The sequence below is a fragment of the Balaenoptera musculus genome, chromosome 16 (assembly GCF_009873245.2).
Source record: "Balaenoptera musculus isolate JJ_BM4_2016_0621 chromosome 16, mBalMus1.pri.v3, whole genome shotgun sequence".
NCBI lineage: Eukaryota > Metazoa > Chordata > Mammalia > Artiodactyla > Balaenopteridae > Balaenoptera > Balaenoptera musculus.
This window is the reverse complement of record NC_045800.1, coordinates 34,322,182-34,341,569: the sequence shown is the minus strand read 5'-3', so window position 1 is coordinate 34,341,569 and position 19,388 is coordinate 34,322,182. Positions and strand designations below refer to the sequence as shown.

The following is a 19,388-nucleotide window of genomic DNA, read 5'->3' as shown; positions in this document are numbered from 1 at the left end:
AGAAAGTCACTGTGATATCAGTCTATTAATGGTCCCATCCCCTTTGAGGGATGGAGATAACTGGAGATGGGGCTCCACCATTGGTATGAATAGACTCTTCCACAGTGATGTTTGGAACAGGACCAGTGTGAGCAGTTAAAGAGCTCTGATTTTAATAAATGTTTGAACACAGAGCTGCTTTTTCTAATTCCAAGCCAGTGTTCAATAAGTATTTATGAAATGCTAAGTACTGATTATTTGGAGAGAGGAGATATGGTTGAAATAGACACAAAAGTAATATAAGAGACAGTTTCATCCTTATGGAGTTTAACAATCCTTTAGAGAAGCACAATACCCACAAACTGGCTAGGAATACTTACGAGACAGTGAGTCGTGTGGAAATAACTGCTATTTCAAGTCAAGTTTAGAAGAAAATTGAAAAAGCTGTTCTGTCTCTCAATTATAATCTGTAAAGCACTGAACATATTTATGAAATATTTTCATAACATAAATATGAAATAACCTAAATATTTTCATAACCTAAATAAATATGAAAATGTATTCATATTTATTTCTGTTTACAATTGGTGCTCATGTATTATGCCAAACAAGAAACACTATTATGAGTGACCTAGACCTACAGATGGTTAGCTTTACTAAGTTAAGGGGAAGATAGTAGAAAATGAAGAAAGTGGATTCTGAACTCCCATTTCAGTTTATTAGAAGATATTCTTACTATTGAAGGTAGATCCATTTTCTTTACAAGGAGTTATCTCTGTTGCTGTTCTGTTGCCCCTAATAAGATGATATAGAAAACTGAGTCCTTTACCAAGTTGGAAATAGGTTTGGTGGTATATTCATTTCCAAATTAGGTTATGACCACTTACATGAATATGTTCTCCAATCCAAAGAATATGTGATTCAAGGATAGCTCCCATTATATACAAATACTCTGTTCACAGAAAATTTGAAATTTATTGTTTGCTGTTTTCTCAGTTTTGTATGAATTTTTATGCTGTTAACTAGCTTGTAATCTCATTGTAGGATTGTAGATAGGATCACATAATTTAAAAAATTTTTTTATTAGAGTATAGTTGATTTACAATGTTGTGTTAGTTTCAGGTGTACAGCAAAGTGATTCAGTTATACATACAAATATATTTATTCTTTTTCAGATTCTTTTCTCATATAGATTATCACAGAATATTGAGTAGATTTCCCTGTGCTATACAGTAGGTCCTTGTTGGTTATCTATCTTGTATATAGTAGTGTGTGTATGTTTATCTCAAGCTCCTGATTTATCCCTTCCCGCAACGTTTCCCCTTTGGTAACCATAAGTTTGTTTCTGATATCTGTAAGTCTGTTTCTGTTTTGTAAATAAGTTCATTTGTATCATTTTTTGAAAATTAGATTCCACATATGAGTGATATCATATGATATTTGTCTTTCTCTGGCTTACTTCACTTCATATGATATTCTCTAGGTCCATCCATGTTGCTGTAGGATCACATAATTTATAAAGCTCTTGGCAAAGATTCTGTTCCTTGATTTGTCCAGATAGGTAGTTGGTTCAAAGCAGATTAAAACTCTGATCCCAGGTTCTTTCTTCCTTCAAACACAATCATCATTTGACAGCAAAGAAATCCTCTTTACAAGCATATAGCTCACTAGGGAATTGTTATGAAGGCAGACTTATAAATATTAATAAACATCTCAAATCTTTTTGGTTGATTTACTTATCAAGTAGTGCACTTAGAGGCATTAAGTCCTGATTGACATTTCCTCATCAAGGTAATTTCTTTTTTTTTTTTTTTAATATTTATTTATTTATTTATTTATTTATGGCTGCATTGGGTCTTCGTTGCTGCGCGTGGGCTTTCTCTACTTGCGGTGAGCGGGGGCTACTCTTCGTTGCAGCACACGGGCTTCTCATTGCAGTGGCTTCTCTTGTTGTGGAGCATGGGCTCTAGGCACGTGGGCTTCAGTAGTTGTGGCACGTGGGCTCAGTAGTTGTGGCTTGTGGGCTGGAGCGGAGGCTCAGTAGTTGTGGCGCACGGGCTTAGTGGCTCCGTGGCATGTGGGATCTTCCCGGACCAGGGCTCGAACCCATGTCCCCTGCATTGGCAGGCGGGCGGATACTTAACCACTGCAAGGTAATTTCTTTCAGAGACTTAAGTGAATAAAAAAGTCTGTTATGAAACATTCAGAATTCTGAAATCTATTATGACAAGTATATAGAACTGTTAAAATAAAAGATTTATATAGAAATAACTAGTTAATATAAAACACAGTTTTAAAGTATGGTAGTTAGTATGCAGTGGAAGTGAGTAGTGGATAGAAAATTTTGATGAGCTAATTTTTGACGTATTAATTTTTCTAGTCTTAAAAGAGGCTTAAAATTATTTTCTCTGATTATTAATGTTAAAATTTAATTATGCTCTCTTCTTGTACTTTTGTATTCTAAAATAAGAAGAGGGACTTCCCTGGTGGCGCAGTGGTTAAGAACCTGCCTGCCAGTGCAGGGGACACGGGTTCGAGCTCTGGTTCGGGAAGATCCCACATGCCATGGAGCAACTAAGCCCGTGTGCCACAACTACCGAGCCTGCACTCTAGAGTCCATGAGCCACAACTACTGAAGCCCGCATGCAGCAGTGAAGACCCAATGCAGCAAAAAATAATAAATAAATAAATAAACAAGAAGATGCAACTAATTCTTTTTTTTTAATATTTATTTATTTATTTATTTTTGGCTGTGTTGGGTCTTTGTTGCTGTGCGTGGGCTTTCTGTAGTTGCAGTGAGCAGGAGCTACTCTTTGTTGCAGTGCACGGGCTTCTCATTGCGGTGGCTTCTCTTGCTGCGGAGCACGGGCTGTAGGTGCACAGGCTTCAGTAGTTGTGGCGTATGGGCTTAGTTGCTCTGCGGCATGTGGGATCTTCCCGGACCAGGGCTCAAACCTGTGTCCCCTGCATTGGCAGGTGGATTCTTAACCACTGCGCCGCCAGGGAAGTCCTGATGCAACTAATTCTTGTCTTCAGCTACTGGACCACTGTGATATAACTTGAATTTTATGATTTGAGAGACCTGGATTTAATAATTTGATAATGATAGTTATTTTTCACCTATATTTGTTTTTCAAATTAACTTACAAACAGTTTAGTGGTGAAATGCCAAGTATGGGAATTGGCCAAAAATAAAATTTATTTTGAAAACTTTAATCTCATATGAGGTGATGTAATGTTTTTTATCAGTATCAGTGATTATTTAAGTAAGGATACCTTAAGTTTCAGTAGTGTTTTTATGTTCCTGACTTCATAAAGATATTTCATATCAGCATATTATTTTAACACTTTTATGTGAAGTAGTATATCACCAAACATAAAGAGGGTGCTAACACTTTTATTTACATTTCAGTTGAATTTCTGCACTTTTCCTTTTTTTTTTTTCCTGGTCTGTGATCCATTTCTGTCTTAATAGGGCAGCTGACAGTTCTTTTCAAGTATACTTAGAAAGGCAAAAAAGCCCTTTTCATAGTACTTATAAGGGGTCATGCTTCTGTTTTTTAGTTTGAATTTGATACTGCTTCATGAATTGCTGGGTATGAAAGATTAGGAAGTAGGTCTAGTGGTCAAATTTTACCTGCCCACCCGGACTTTGCCCTGAGGTCAAACTCCTGATATTTGCTGTTCTGAATAGAGGAGTTGATGACAAGTATGAGCTGATACAAGAGGAAAGTTAGAACCATATCAAAGCTGAAGGCAAGAGAATTGGGACTCAGTGAGAGACTGTAGCTAAAAGATGGATCATCAGAATTGCCCTCTTCTAAAGAAAAGGAAATAGCTGACCTGTGAGTGAAAAGACTTTATCATCCTGCCAATCACATGCTTGCTAATGGAAGCCAGTTATCTCAACAACATTTTAAGACCTACTGCCCCAATAGACAATGTGGAGGATTAGCAGTACTGGTACTGCATTATGTGAGTGTACTACTTCACTCAGTTTTAAACGTGCCGTTTGAACATGATTTGTCTGTGTATACTTTTTTTTATAAGTAAAGCCTACCATCCTTCTACCCCCAGTTGTGAAATGAAGTCACTAAATGGTGAAGGACTTTGGTATACTTACTTGTATCTGTTTTCTTTTACAAAGACCATCTCTTTTGTTAAATGTAATCTTTCAAATGGATTTCAAAAGAATTTCAAAATATGTAAAATTCTTTTGACAATGTATGAAAACCTTAAAATTTTTAAACTTTTTATTATAAGACTCTTTGTATAATGTATAGTATTCAGTGATACTTTTTAAAATAACTCATTCTTAATACATAGCAAGATTTCAGTAAATATCACTGGAAAGTGAGGTGTCCCATATAAATGAATTTCCCAGGAAACTAAAGATTAGGTTTTTTTGTTTTTGTTTTTTAAATTTTATTTATTTTTGGCTGCGTTGGGTCTTCATTGCTGCGCACGGACCTTCTCTAGCTGTGGTGAGCAGGGGCTACTCTTCTTTGCAGTGCGCAGGCTTCTCACCGTGGTAGCTTCTCCCGCTGCGGAGCATGGGCTCCAGGGCACACGGGCTTCAGTAGTTGTGGCTCGCGGGCTCTAGAGCACATGCTCAGTGGTTGTGGTACACAGGCTCAGCTGCTCCACGGCATGTGGGATCTTCCCAGACCAGGGATGAAACACGTGTCCTCTGCATTGGCAGGTGGATTCTTAACCACTGCACCACCAGGAAAGTCCACTAAAGATTAGTTTTTAATCACCAAAACTTTTAAGATGTAGCCAATTTAGCGGGAAACTTTAAAAATATATCTCTCACTTTCATAGCTTCTTATTGAGCATAATTCTCACAGTAGACTGAGCATCCATGGCTCACTAATAATCCTAATACTAAATCCTCTTTACCTGGTCCTATTTCACTTTGTGATAAATTAGACTGGCAAGATATTATTGCGGCATTTGACAATATCTTGATAATCCTTCAGACAATATGGAGAGGTTGAGGTAGGTTGGATGATAATGCAATTAGGTAGGTTTGAAGCTAATAAAACAGTTTCTTCCCTAAAGAATGTTGGCGGATGTATCTTTTCACCCTATATTTTCCTGAAGTGTCTTTCCAGGAACACTGATTTCTCAAGATGAGAAAAGATTTCTTTAAAAAAGATTCCAAGTCAGCTAAGTTTGGGAAACACTTTACACTCTAATCCCCACTTAACCATGTGCATTAGAATTGTAAGAACTGAGAAATGGTGTGGTAAACCTAAACTCATCACAGAACACATCCCTTACTAATTTTGGCTTGTATTATATGAAATATACTTTGGGAAATGCTGCTTTAAGTCAAGATTCTGGCAGCACCCTCTAGATGTCTGTCTTTGACAGTTTGGGATCAACATATTTTTTAAATGATGACTTGGATAAATACATAGAAGAAATATGAATTATTTGTATAGATTACACAAAGCTAGAAGAGTTTACCTAAGATGATAGAAGACAAAATCAAAGTGCTCTCAGTAGTCTTGAGTGATAAGCCAAAGCCAAAAAAGTTAAATTTTGCAAGAAAAATATTAAGTGCTGTATTTAATTTTTTTTAATTAAATTTTTAAAAATACAGGATGTAGGAAATCTGACTTACATTATGAAAAAGACCTGGTCATTTTAGTTAACTCCAAATGAACCAACAGCGTGCTGGGAATTCTTAGACTACACTAATGAAAGTGTGGTATTTGGGTTAGACCACTGTGCTTTGGGGCTGTTAAGACTGTGCATGATGGTATGGACACTCACAAATTGGAGAGCACATAAGAGAGAACTACAAAGTAATGAGTGATCAGATACCTTGTCATATGAAGAGCCTTTTAAAAATCTGGGAGTAAGGAACCTCCCTGGTGGACCAGTGGTTAAGAGTCCTCACTTCCACTGCAGGAGGTGCAGGTTCGATCCCTGGTTGGGGAACTAAGATCCCATATGCTGCACAGCTAAAAAAAAAAAATTTGGGAATATATAGTCTAAAGCCTTAGAGAGGTATGCCTTTGTAGTGCAAATCAAATATGTGGTTCTTATTAGCTTATATATGAGTCATTTTCTTTTTCTATACCACTTTCTTCTGCCTGTTACAACCCTGTGCCATAAAAATTACAATTTTTCTTTCTCTATCTACAATTAGATTCCGTTTTCAAGTATTTTATTTCAGGCAAAATAGGGAAAAGAGGAGTGATCATTCCTCTGAACTATATTTACAGAATTTGAGAGAGAATTCGAATTGTGCAAAATATATATGGATCTCATAGCACTTTTCAAATAAATGTTTTATTGAAGTATAACATACATTCAGGCAAATCATACTATTGCTGACTTTTGACAAAGTAAATACATCTCTGTAACACCCATATCAGGAAAAAGAACTTGACCAGTAAGTACCTCAAAAGAGACCCCTACCCCTCACTGCACTTCTCCCTCTCGAAGGATGACAACTATTGTTACTTCTAACACCACAGATAAATTTTGTCTGATTTTGAACTTTGTATACATGGAATCATGCAGTATTAACTTTCTTTTTTTAATTTAATTTTATTTATTTTTTATACAGCAGGTTCTTATTAGTTGTCTATTTTATACATATTACTGTATATATGTCAATCCCAATCTCCCAGTTCAACCTACCACCACCACCCCTGACCCCAATATTAACTTTTTGGTTCTGCCTTCTTTTGCTCAATATTATGTTTGTGAAATTTATCCATGTTTTTACATGTAGCTATGGTTCATTCGTTCCCTTTGCTGGGTAGTCTACCATTATATAAATATACCATAATTTATACATTCTACTATTGATGGACATAGGAATTGATTCCAGTTTTATTGTTACAAATTGAGCTAACATGACATTCTTTTGCATGTCTTTTGGTGAACAGACACATTTTTGTTGAGGTATTTACCTAGGAGTGGAATTGCTGAGTCAGGGGGGTAGGTATATGATCAGTTTTAATAGACTCTGTGAAGCAGTTTTCCAAAGCAAGAATACTAGTTCGTACTTCAGCCAGCAGTGTAGAAGAATTGTTGTTGCTCTGCATCCTTGGTATCACTTGATATTAGTTGTCTTTTCCTTTTCAGCCATTCCAGGGAGTATACAATAGTTTTACATTGTGGTTTTAATCTGCGTTTCCTTGATGACTTATAAAATTGAACTCCTTTTCATTTATTTATTGTCTGTTTGAATAACCTCCTTTGTGAATAAACTTTTCAGGTTTTTTGTCATTTTTTTCTATTGGATTGTCTGCTTCTTAATGATTTCCAGAAGTTCTTTGTATATTCTGAACATGAGTCCTTCCTTTGTCAAATGTGTGTATTGCAAGTATCTTCTCCTGCTCTGTGGCTTGTCTATTCACTCTTAGTGGTGGCTTTTGATGAATAAAAGCTCATAATTTTAATGAAATCCAATTTATCATTTTTTCCTTCATGATTAGTTCTTTTTAATGTCCAGTTTAAGAAGTCTTTGCCTTCGCCTGAAATTATAAATGTTTTTGTCTAAAAGTTTTATTGTTTTACTGTTCATATTTAGGTTTACAATCCATCTGGAATTGATTTTTGTGCATGGTATGGGGTGTAAGGTTCAAGATTCATTTTGTTCCACATGGTTATGCAATTGACCCAGCACCATTTATTGAAAAGAATTGGCTCTCAAAGCATTTTTTTAAATAAATTTATTTGTTTTTATTTTTGGCTGCATTGGGTCTTTGTTGGAGCACGTGGGCTTTCTCTAGTTGCGGGGGGGCTACTCTTCGTTGCGGTGCACAGGCTTCTCATTGCGGTGGCTTCTCTGGCTGCGGAGCACGGGCTCTAGGCACGCGGGCTTCAGTAGTTGTGGCACACGGGCTTAGTTGCTCCTCAGCATGTGGGATCTTCCCGGACCAGGGCTTGAACCCGTCTTCCCTGCATTGGCAGGCGGATTCTTAACCACTGCGCCACCAGGAAGTCCCTCTCGTAGCATTTTAATGTAAAATAGTTATAAAACACAAGACTTTGAAACATAAATGATATGTGCTTCTAATATACAAGTAAAATGGTTTCTGTTGTCCCCCAGCTAACTGTATGCCTATATTTCATGATTCATGCCATTCCCCATTAGCAAATTAGTTATCGAGTTGAGGTTTTAAAATAGCAGCCTAACTATACCCCCACCACGTCAAAGGTATTTTTAAAAATAAAGCAATTCTAGAGCAAGTATTCATAACAATTCAGGTAACATAAAAGAGAAAAGCTAAGCTACAAGCCCATGAAGACAAGAATCATGCCTTTTTTGTTCACTACCATACATGTATTGCTTAACCCTATTCCTGACACATAGTAAACAGTCAATAAATGTTGAATAAGTGAATGCAAATTACTCAGCTATATTCAAAAATATTTTTGGTGTACAGAAACACCTTATTTGGAATTGGGATATTACATGTAAGTTAATGTTCCATGTAAAGAAACATACTTTAAAAGCAGTAAAAATTTTTTAATTTCAGTTATTTTTGATGGGAGTATTTCTAAAAATACATGACACATTTCTCCGCCTTCTCAAGTAAACATGTAAGCATTACAAACATTTCTTGATTTACCTTGGTCATCATTAGGGATACTAAAATAATAATATGTTATTTCTAAGAAATGTTGTCATTGCTCCAATCCCAACTGTTCTTCTATGGATAAAGAAATATTTTGAACAGGGGAATTATAGGAATTTAGACAAAGGCAGTATATGCCTTAATTGAGTGATCAGCAATGACTAAATATAGAGCAGAACTTAAATAAAGCAGCATGTCCTAAACTTCTGTTATTTGGAACAGTGAGTCATGAAGAAAGTAAATTATAGACAGATAATTTTAGGAAATCCTGAATATTGTGTTCCTCTCTTGTAAATTCACAATTTCATTAGCACATTGAAGGCTTTGAGAAGTCCTATAATAGAGGTGTATCCCCTTTTTCCCCCCAAACCTGTTTGAGTACTAAATACTTTTCAAAAAAAAATCTCTTACTATCCTGCAAATCAGTGTTCTATGACTCACAGTTTGAAAACACTGAATTATGTGGACCACTATTGCACTGCATTACTCTATGGATTCCTAGAACTATGTTCTGGTTAAAACACAGGGCTCTGAAAGCAAAAAGGTAAGCCTTTCAGTAGATAGATGAAATTTAAATATTAAAATACAAATAATACAAAAGTGATGAAAATAGTAGAAAGTTTTCAAAAATAATTTGTTGAACTTCCTCTCTTTTAAAACATTCAGATGATTTTATGAAGGATGGTAATTACTAGAGGATTAATGCTGCTTAGATTCAGTAAACCAGTCAGTCAGTCAGACAGAATAACTTGTTTTTAAGAAGCACGACACAGTAACACAGGATTGCTTGTGAAGAATGAAGAGATTAAAGGGGGAAATTAAAATACCAGCTCATATGGAGTTCAGATCCTACCAGTTGTCAGATTCCTTAGTGAGTCATCAAGGCTGTTGTTACTGAGCCACAGTACGCATACTTGGAGAGAAATAAAGAATATATTTGCTACGTTTCCCCCCCCCCTTACTAATACACTGTAAATGAGATGGGAAAATTTTGGAAGAGATATTTTGATAAAATAATCAAGGTAAGTTCTATATTTTGTTTGTTATAAAGAGCATCTCCTAGTATTAAATACATTTGAAGTGACTTTTTTCGAGATAACCGCACCTTTCCTTAAGACAGAAAACCTAATACCTTCCAAAATAAGAATCTTAAAACAAAGCCAAAACGTCACAAAGAAGATAGTATTACTACTTAGTGGTACTAAAAACATGATGAAAAAACTTCAAAGTCCTTTAGAACTTACAGAAATTTTTTGCCTAGATGGTTTACTTTACACGTTAACTTAGCTGTAAGCACCTTCAGATACAAAAAGAGAAGGGGTAGGGGAACAAAAGCTGCTTTGTTCAGTTTGCCTCTTTTACCTGTCACCAAGTCCTCCCTAACAGGCAAAGGAGGAGTTGTACACCTAAAAAAACTCTTTTACCTTCCATCACTTCTTTGATCTGACATAATTTAAAGAATATATTTTTAAAAAGTCATTTTGTGACCCGATACATGCATCTTTTTATTAATGTACGTACCCAGGGAAGATTCTCTGTGTCCCAGAAGAGTCAATGGACCATTCTGAATATTAAGCCAATTCTTTTTAGTTTTTGTTTTTTTTTAACTTTATCAATTTTTGGAACTTGACTATCCATATCCTGATCCAATATGATCTCATGTAGTTGGAACAAGAGTATAGTATATGCCATTTTTTAAAAAGGCAACCCATAAAACTACTTCAGATCTGTTTTCTTATTTATGTATGTCATCAACACACATGCCATTTTCTTTCATGATAAATTCCAAATCTGGGCTTCTCAGTACCATATGCTACATGAGGAGACTAAGCAGCCATTAGCTGTGACTATTGCTCATTTGACTTCTCTGATATCCTACCACTTTGTAGAGAGATCTGTTAGGAATGATTTGTAGCTTTTTATTGGTTTTTTTTCCCTTCAACGTTCAACTCCATGAGCAGGAATCGGTTATAACATAGATTGCATTGCATAAAGGTCCTTATGTGCCTTTAGATCAGAGGTTCTAACCTGGGGATCACGGGTTGGTTTTAGGAGGCTTATGCAAAATTTTGTCTATATGTGCATATTTCTGAGAAGAAGGTCCAATTTTTTAATAGATTCACAAAGGCATCATATATGACCTAACAACAGTTATCTCACCATCACTGCTCTAGGGAACCTGAAAGCTATCCAGATGAAGCCAAATCACAAAGAGCTGTCCCATTTCCAGAGATGTCTTTATTTATTAAACAAATATTTGAGCACCTGCTCTGGGCACTCTTTTAAGTGCTGGTGATACAGTGGTGAACAAGATAGGCAAGATCCCTGCTCTTAAAACTTGTTTTGTTGGAGGGAGATCCATAACAAACAATGATAATTTCAAATAGCTTTATATAGAATTTCAAATACATTTAGATTCTGTGAGAAAAATAAAACTGATTAACGTCAGTAGTGACTGGGAGTTAGTGGACCACTTCAGATTGGGTTGTCAGGGTAAACCTCTTTAAGGAGTAGATATCCGAATGAAATTAGGAGATATGGGGAAATAGTATTCCTGGCAGAGGGAGGAGCAAATGAAAAGTCCTAAGGTGCTGTCAGGGAAGAGAAAGTATGGCTATAGTGTAGTGAGCAAGGGGAAGAGAGGTGCAAATGAAATTGGGAAGGTTATCAGAGCCAAGTCATGTAGGACCTTGAGGGCCTTGTTAAGGAGTTTGGAATGTTATGTATGATGGGAAACCATTCAAGGATTTTAGGCAGGTTAGTATCATCCTCTGACTTGCATTTTAAAAAGATTATGCTGGCTATTCTAAGGAGAATAGATTGAAAAGGGCCAAAATTAGAATCAGGAAGAACAGTTAGATGATTATTTTGGTAGTCTAGGGTATAGATGATTGATTGCTATTACTTAATTACTGATGCTGTGATTCACTATATTTCACCGTAGCTTCTTCATGTAGACTCAGAGGTTTCTGTTTTCAATATGAGAAATGGTTGAATTTATCCACAGCAACTAGTTTGTTTTTATCTCAAAATACTGTGAGTTATCCAACTAATTATATTTTCTTCTTCATTACGGAGCTAGAATACTCATATATATATAGGATAGCATCATGTGCATTTTGTATACTAACCTTATCTTCTCTCCTGACTTCACTTTCTCTTGGCCCTGACTTTTCTCAGTTATTAAGCTGTATTTATCTTGCATGTATTTTTGTAAGTTGCTTTAAGATGCCTTTGGAACAAGGCAGTGTATAAGTAAATTAAACATTTGTTAGCGGAATCCTAGAACTGTTTGTAGTAAAAGGCATTATGTATGGGTGGATTTTCATTTATTGCTTCATTTACTAATTCATTTATTCAGGAAATGTTTATTGAGTGCCTTATGTAGCCAGCCACTGGGGAAACAGAATTGAACAGTAGACAATAAAATAAGAGCTAGAGAGATGAGTTAGTTGGTATCAAAGAAGATAAAGTTGTAGATAAACATGACTATTAGATTCAGAAAGATATCTTGGCTGAAAGGATGGAAATTAAGGAGTGTAGAGAGAAAGGCACTGAAGAATCCAAATGGTGTGTTGAGGAGGACATTTTCGTGTAGGAAATCAGGAAATAGGATGGATTCCTGCTTCTCTTAATAACTACCGTGTGCTGTTGGGAAACTATTGCCTGAACTATTTCAACTATATATTTTAATGATTTAATGAAATCTGTGTGGGAAAATGGTGTATAATTTACTTCGGGGAGAGATCTTTTTCATGGCATGCTTAAGCTTTGTTGTTAAAGTCAGTGAATTGTGTGAAATTTGCATTGCAGGTGTCATTAGTTGATTGAGTCAGAAGTTACCATCTCTTTGTGTATACCGTGCTTCATCTGGGTGATGGCAAGGCTTGTGTGCCAGATCTATATCATGTTAAATTATGAGGAGCATAGTTCCTTCTAACAATATTGCTTAATAAGGGAAGTACCCTGGGAACCCACTTCCTTGTTCTCATTATCCTCCTCGCCTAATTTCTTCTACACGTTTATATACATAGTCAGACAGTCTCTCTCTAACATGCCCCCAAATGGTTATAAAATTTAGGAAAGAAGTTCAGATGCACTTCACCAGAGAAAGATAGGAGAAACCTGATAAATATATACTTGTATTTGACTCAAACTGAACAACTTTGGATTCTGCCTAAAGGGACATGAACGAGCCTTGTAAGTTATGAAGGAATTGTTAGGCCATAATTCTTGCCTTGGAGACTGGGCATCTGCCAAGACTTTACTTTGAAATTTCTGTCTTCTGTTACTAATCTTAAGGCATCATAACATACAATTCTTTCGCCACTAGTCCAGTTTATTCTTTTATGATGAGGAAGAAGGCACTTTTAAATAACAATTATTTCCACTATAATTAAACAAATCTTCTTTTGTTTGCATTGTATTTGTTACTATATTGTGTACACACTCTGCTTGCTTAAACATGCCCCTGTGACTACTTCACAGGAACTTTCTTTAGAAGTTTTAAAGTCTTTGACTTCTTAAAGTATTAATGGGATTTGCCAAAGCTGTAGTATCCAACTGCTTGACTAGATATGGTAGCAGGACAACAAGCTTGTTCACACAGCTCCTCCAGCAAGCGTTTTTTCCTTAGACAATCCTAAATTCACTTGAAGTGCCAAAGAATTAAAGGAAGACGTTTTGAGGTTTACTCCTGAATATAACAAGATCAGACATCTCACAAAGTTTACGTTAAGGTCCAGATATTAGAAAAGTATGCTGCCCTTTGGGAGAGCTTAGATTAGGAAGGATTAGGCTGTACCTAAATGACTTTTGCTTTTCAGTGTCATAATTCTGGTGCCTTACAGTTTATGTGCTTAACTAGGTATGTAATTTATGCTTATACCTTCTTCAGTTATTGATATAAATTTTGAACTTAGATTTTTGTGATTATTTTAAGGTAAAGTTTAGAGCTGTTTTGTAGTTTGGAAAATTACCTTCTAAATGATTTTTTGAAAACGGGAAAAAAATCAAACACACACCACAATGATTACAAAAATGATACATGCTCACAGTTCTTTTTGTTTTTTTTTTTTAAGTAATTACAGACTCTCTCAAGAAGTTACAAATATAGTTGAGAGACATCCTTTGTATACTTCACCCAGCTTCCCCCAATGGTAATTTTTTGTATAGTTACCTACAATTATAAAAATCAGGAAATTAACATTGCATGCTTCCTGTTTAAAACACACAGAAAAATCTAACATGAAGAAGTGTATAAAAGGAAAGCTCTCATTTTTTCCTCCTCTTCAACCTCTCAGAATCATTGGTGTGTTTCCCAATAGACTTTTAAAAATGTACATTTAAACACACACACGTGCACCCACTTGTGTGCACACATGTAGAATTCTTTGCTTGAGGGGGGACATGGATCATATATGCTATAATTTACATTTTTCATGCAACGCTACATGATTTCATATTGGTAAATATGGCTCTACTTTACTCTTTTTCACTTCTTCATAACATTCTATCATATGAAGATACCACAGTTTATTAAACAAGTTCTCTTTTGTTGGACATTAAGGAGTCTCCAGTTTTTCTTTCTTTTTTTTTTTTTAATATTTATTTATGTATTTATTTGGCTGCATCGGGTCTTGGTTGCGGCATGCGAGATCTTTTGTTGCCGCACATAGGCTTCTCTCTAGTTGTGGCGCACGGGCTCTGGAGCACAGGCTCAGTAGTTGTGGCACGTGGGCTTAGGTGCACCGCGGCATGTGGGATCTTAGTTCCCCAACCAGGGATCAAACCCGTGTCCCCTGCATTGGAAGGCAGATTCTTAACCACCAGACCGCCAGGGAAGTCCCTCCAGTTTCTCTACATATAAGTAATGCTGCAGTTAATATCCCTAGGCATCTATATTGAGCAATAGTGTAAGTATTTCTACAGCCCTTTAGAAGTGGAATTACTGGGTACTGCCAAAATAATGCTCAAAAAAATTATACCAATCAGAATTATTTTTAAGAGAAATGCTTAAGTTAGCAAATATGACAATAAACAAAATTAACAGATTTATGGGGAAAAATAATTTGTGTAATTGTGCATTTGGGCAAATAGGGAATATTCCTTATCTATAAGTGTTATAGTATGATTAATTTTGAGGTAAATTTTCAATGTGTTACAAAAGGAGTGAGTCTTTGTCTCCATAGACTGGGAATTATAAGCCAGTGCATAATGTAAATAGAGGTAGTCCCAAATTTAAATGTTTTTAATCATTGATAGTCTTGCTATTTTTTTCACTGATAAGGATAGGTTAAAATTTTTAGAATAGTCTGCCAGCAATAAAGAATAGTGATATTCTGGCTTTTAATAAATATTATACATCCATTAATTATTAGATATAAAATCAGTATTTGACACTTTCCAAAAGGGAACTTTATCCTTCCTCTCAAAATTAATTCACATTTTTGCCAAAATTCCAATTATTCATTTATAAGAAATAATATTTTTCTCTAATATTTTTTCTTTTATTAAATAGAAATGTTTCTCTTTTTTTAATATAAATTTATTTATTTAATTTATTTATTTTTGGCTGCATTGGGTCTTCGTTACTGCGTGCAGGCTTTCTCTAGTTGCGGTGAGCGGGGGCTACTCTTCGTTGCGGTGCGCGGGCTTCTCATCGCGGTGGCTTCTCTTGTTGTGGAGCACGGGCTCTAGGCACACAGGCTTCAGTAATTATGGCTCGCGGGCTCAGTAGTTGTGGCTCATGGGCTCTAGACTGCAGGCTCAGTAGTTGTGGCGCATGGGCTTAGTTGCTCTGTGGCATGTGGGATCTTCCCTGACCAGGGCTCGAACCCGTGTCCCCTGCATTGGCAGGCAGATTCTTAATCACTGTGCCAACAGGGAAGCCAGAAATGTTTCTCTTTTAAATTATAGATTTCTTTGAGTTGTGAGGATAATTTATGAGAAGTTTAAATATTTAAATGCTTTGTCAGAAAGATAGCAATAATGTAGTTTGTTTCACATACTAGTGAATATTATAACCAGAAAGACCATATTCACTGTTATGATCTTTTTGCTACATATAACAAAGTTACCTGGATTGCCCATACTATATTTGCTATATCTAATGTGAAATCTTACAGCAGTGTTCTAAAAAACCTTACCAAGCATTCTTTTTGAAAGCAGATAGGTTATACATACAAATAAAAAGAAATCCTGTGTAAATTAAGCCATCCTAAATAAGTTGTTTCAGCAATTAATTTATAAATTGAGGAAATTAGTTTTTAATCCTACTTCACATATACATTTGAACCAGACAATCTCTCTGAAACTTGGTTTCTCCTTTTATAAAGTATAGAAAAGCCTCCACTTCACTGGAATGAGATGTTCAAGTGAAAAGTTATACACAAATGTGATTAATGGTCTGAAATAGAGATAAAGAAAAATTAACAGTTAGGTGATTCGTGAACTTTGTGTAAAGACTATCAGGATCCACTAGGTAATCTATGTGTGAAAGAGTCCCAGAGTCAGGCTATATTTGTGCAAAGCTTTTCTAGTGGTTTAAATTAGAAGCTTTTACATGTACGTTAATTTCTCTGCTTTTCCTTTATGGCTGTGTTTTGTCACAGAAAAGACACAGTCCTTAAACTTTTGCTTCTCAAAGTGTTCTATGAAATGTAATTTAGTTCAGTTCAACAAACGTTTATTGGGTATCCTAAAGGAGAAGTAAGACAGATTACCATGCCCTTGAAGGACTCATAATTTTGTTGGAAAGTGAGAACAGACATAACCCCCAAATTAGGTATATGTACGTATTCCAAACTTTAGGAAGTTCTCAGTTGTCTATAGAGCCACCCATCCTCAAATTTAGATGGCTCGGGGAACTCAACACTGCTAACATTCAGCTAGCACTTGGAAGGGACGCATTCTGCTGTTATATGTTTATAAAAGTATGTATTAAAATAAATTTAGATTAGTGTATTTTAGGTCAATAGTGACTACTTAAGAGCCAAGTGGATAATATAGTCATGATGAAAATTTTTGCTAATATATATTGAAAGGATGGGATTGCTGAAGGGATTATTTGATTTGAGAATTAATCATTATAGTATTTTTGCCTGAACGTCCTTCTTAGGTATACATTACAGTGCTTAGTACTTAATGTTAAGTTACAGGTTAGTCCCTAAAGTGTTTTACAATTTATAGTTCTTTATCTTTGACTCTTGTGTTTTCTTAAATGTCACATCATCTTCCAATTACCTTCGGTCTGTGACTCAATGATTTTCATGGTCATGAAATCCTAAGACTTGAGAATTAGAAGGGATTTCAGAAAATCTAACCAGAGCTCCTAGAAGCTCTCCCCTTAACCAGGACCCTTGCTGCTGCTCCAGATGTCTTGAGATAGCCCACATTAAAACAGAGGCCTCTCTGCCCTTTTGAAAACTTCATGGCAGCTTTCACCATTTCTTCCTGAGTCTTGGTCAGACATTGTCATTTCTGGCACTTCCCAACCATGCATCCCTCCTTCTAGAAGATTAAATATTTGATTGCTCAATAAAGTTAGGTACTTTCTCCCTTCTCTTTCCACTTACTTTCTCCATTCCTTCCCACCTCCCAACCTTTTTCCTGTCTCTTCCCTCATTGTTTTGTTTGCTCTGTACCTTTTCACTTTTTCTAGCCCCCTTACACCTTCATTCCAATGTAAATGGCCCTACAGCTTTTACTGTGGGGCAGAATGTTTCCTCTGCCTCCTTGTTGTAGAATTCTGAGAGTACTGCTAAGCCCATAGCCCTCTCTAGTGGTAGCCACGCGTTCTTCCACGGGCTGCACTGTGTGAATGAGAGATTGTTGTTCTCCTAGTTCCCCATTTCTATTTATAGAGCCATTGTTCTTCCACTCTTGAGTGAAAGCTCCAGCCCCTTTAAGCCTCCTTCATTCCTCTCTATCACCGTCAATCTCTCGCTGTTGCTTTTACAATCAAACAGTTTATCTGTATTCACTCTCATCCTCACTTTCCCTCCTTCAGACTCAGATGATAGGTAGCCACTTTATTCAAGGCTCTTTCATCTTCTTATGCCCTTGATGCCATCTTTTTTTATGGGACTTTGTTTCATTACTCCTCTACCTTTCCTCTGCTTTATCCTTTTCCTAACTACCTTGGCCTAAAAACATGTTCAGATCTTTCCTATCTGAGAGAAGGAAAGAGAGAATAAGAGTATTTTCTTCTTCTTTTTTTTTTTTTTTTTGGCTGCACTGTGCTGCAGTCAGGATCTTAGTTCCCTAGATCCGTGACCAGCGATTGAACCTGTGCCCCCTGCATTGGGAATGTGGAGCCTTAACCACTGGACTGCCAGGAAAGTTCAAGAGTATTTTCTCTAGTCTCATTCTAGCTATTTCCAATCTCTTTTTTCTCTCCTTTGCACCCAGTTTCCTTAAGAGAATGATTTAGAAGGAATTATGTCCGTATTTCCTCATTTCTCAGTTCATTCCTCAATCCAACCTGCTTTGCTGCACTGCTAACTAAAACAGTATTCACTTAAGTCACCAGGGAAGGCCAGTAGATGTTTTCAGCCCTTATCTTACTGGTTCTTCCTACTGCGTTTGATAATGCTGATCACGTCCTCTCTCAAATTCTCTCTTCTTCAAAGGCTGTACTCTCTTAATGTTCTTTTTCTGTCTCTTTTGTGGCTTTCTTTTCCTACTGCCTAAATGTTGGTGTCCCTGAGGTTTCTGTTCTTAGGACACTGTTCTCTATCCACTTTACCTGGGTGAACTCATCCATTCTCATCAGATCTGTGGCACAAATGCCGTATGCCTTAGATACATATCTAGTTGTTTGGTAGACATTTCCAATGGGATGTGTGTCTCGCATCCTGTGTGGCCAAAGCTGTCAACTCATCATCTTCCCTCATTCTCAAATCAGATCTTCTTTCCATGCTCTCTGTTCTGGTTGATGGCACCACTCTGCTGTATCCCAAACCTAGTCATTCATCATGTCCTAGGGATTTTTCCTCCTAAATATTTCTTAAACCCATCCTCTTCTTTCCATCCTAATTACCTGCCTACTACCTATCCATCCTCTTCTCTCCATCCCAACTACTTACTTATCTGTTCTGGTGTATTTCAAGGTTATCACAGCAGTTTCCTAACTAATTTTTGTGCCTTTAGTTTTTTCTCCTCAAATCCATTCTTCACAGAGCTGCTGGAGTTACCTATCTAAATGATGAATCTGACTATGTCAGCTCCCTAGTTTAAAACCTTTCAATGGCTACCCAAAGTTCCCTAACAAGACATACATGTTTTTTTATGACCTGGCCCCCATCCCCTTCTCCAGCCTATCTTGTACTACCGTCTTCTTTACTTATATTTCAGTTCAGCAACGCTATAAAGTGCATGACACTCCCCATAAACACAACTGTTTCTTATCTTTGTACCTTTTCTCATGCTGTCTCATCTGCTTGAAAAACCCCACCTTTCCCTTGATTAACTCCTTTGTAAGACCCAGTTTGGGTACCAACTAAGATGCTTTCTTGGGTTTACTTCTCACTCACCCAAGCAAGATTGAAGGCTCTAATAATAATAACCTATACGTAACTCTATCAGTGTAATTCTCATGTTAGTTCATAATTATGTTTGTATGATTATCTCTTCCATTACACTTAGGAACTCCTTGAATCCAAACACTGTGTCATCATTTTATCTTTTCATTGCTAGTGTCAAATAGAGTACTTGTCACATGCAGACACAGTCCCTTCATTTTATAGAAGAGGAAGTTGAGATCCAGAGTTTATAACACCCTTAAATTATTAATTCAAA

The 19,388-nt window shown here is 36.4% G+C and overlaps 1 protein-coding gene across 10 annotated transcripts in view; it reads left to right on the top strand.

The window, feature by feature from the left end:
- EXOC6 (exocyst complex component 6) overlaps positions 1-19,388 on the top strand; it is a 205,362-nt gene that overhangs the window by 170,446 nt on the left and 15,528 nt on the right. The gene's annotated exons all lie outside the window — the stretch shown is intronic.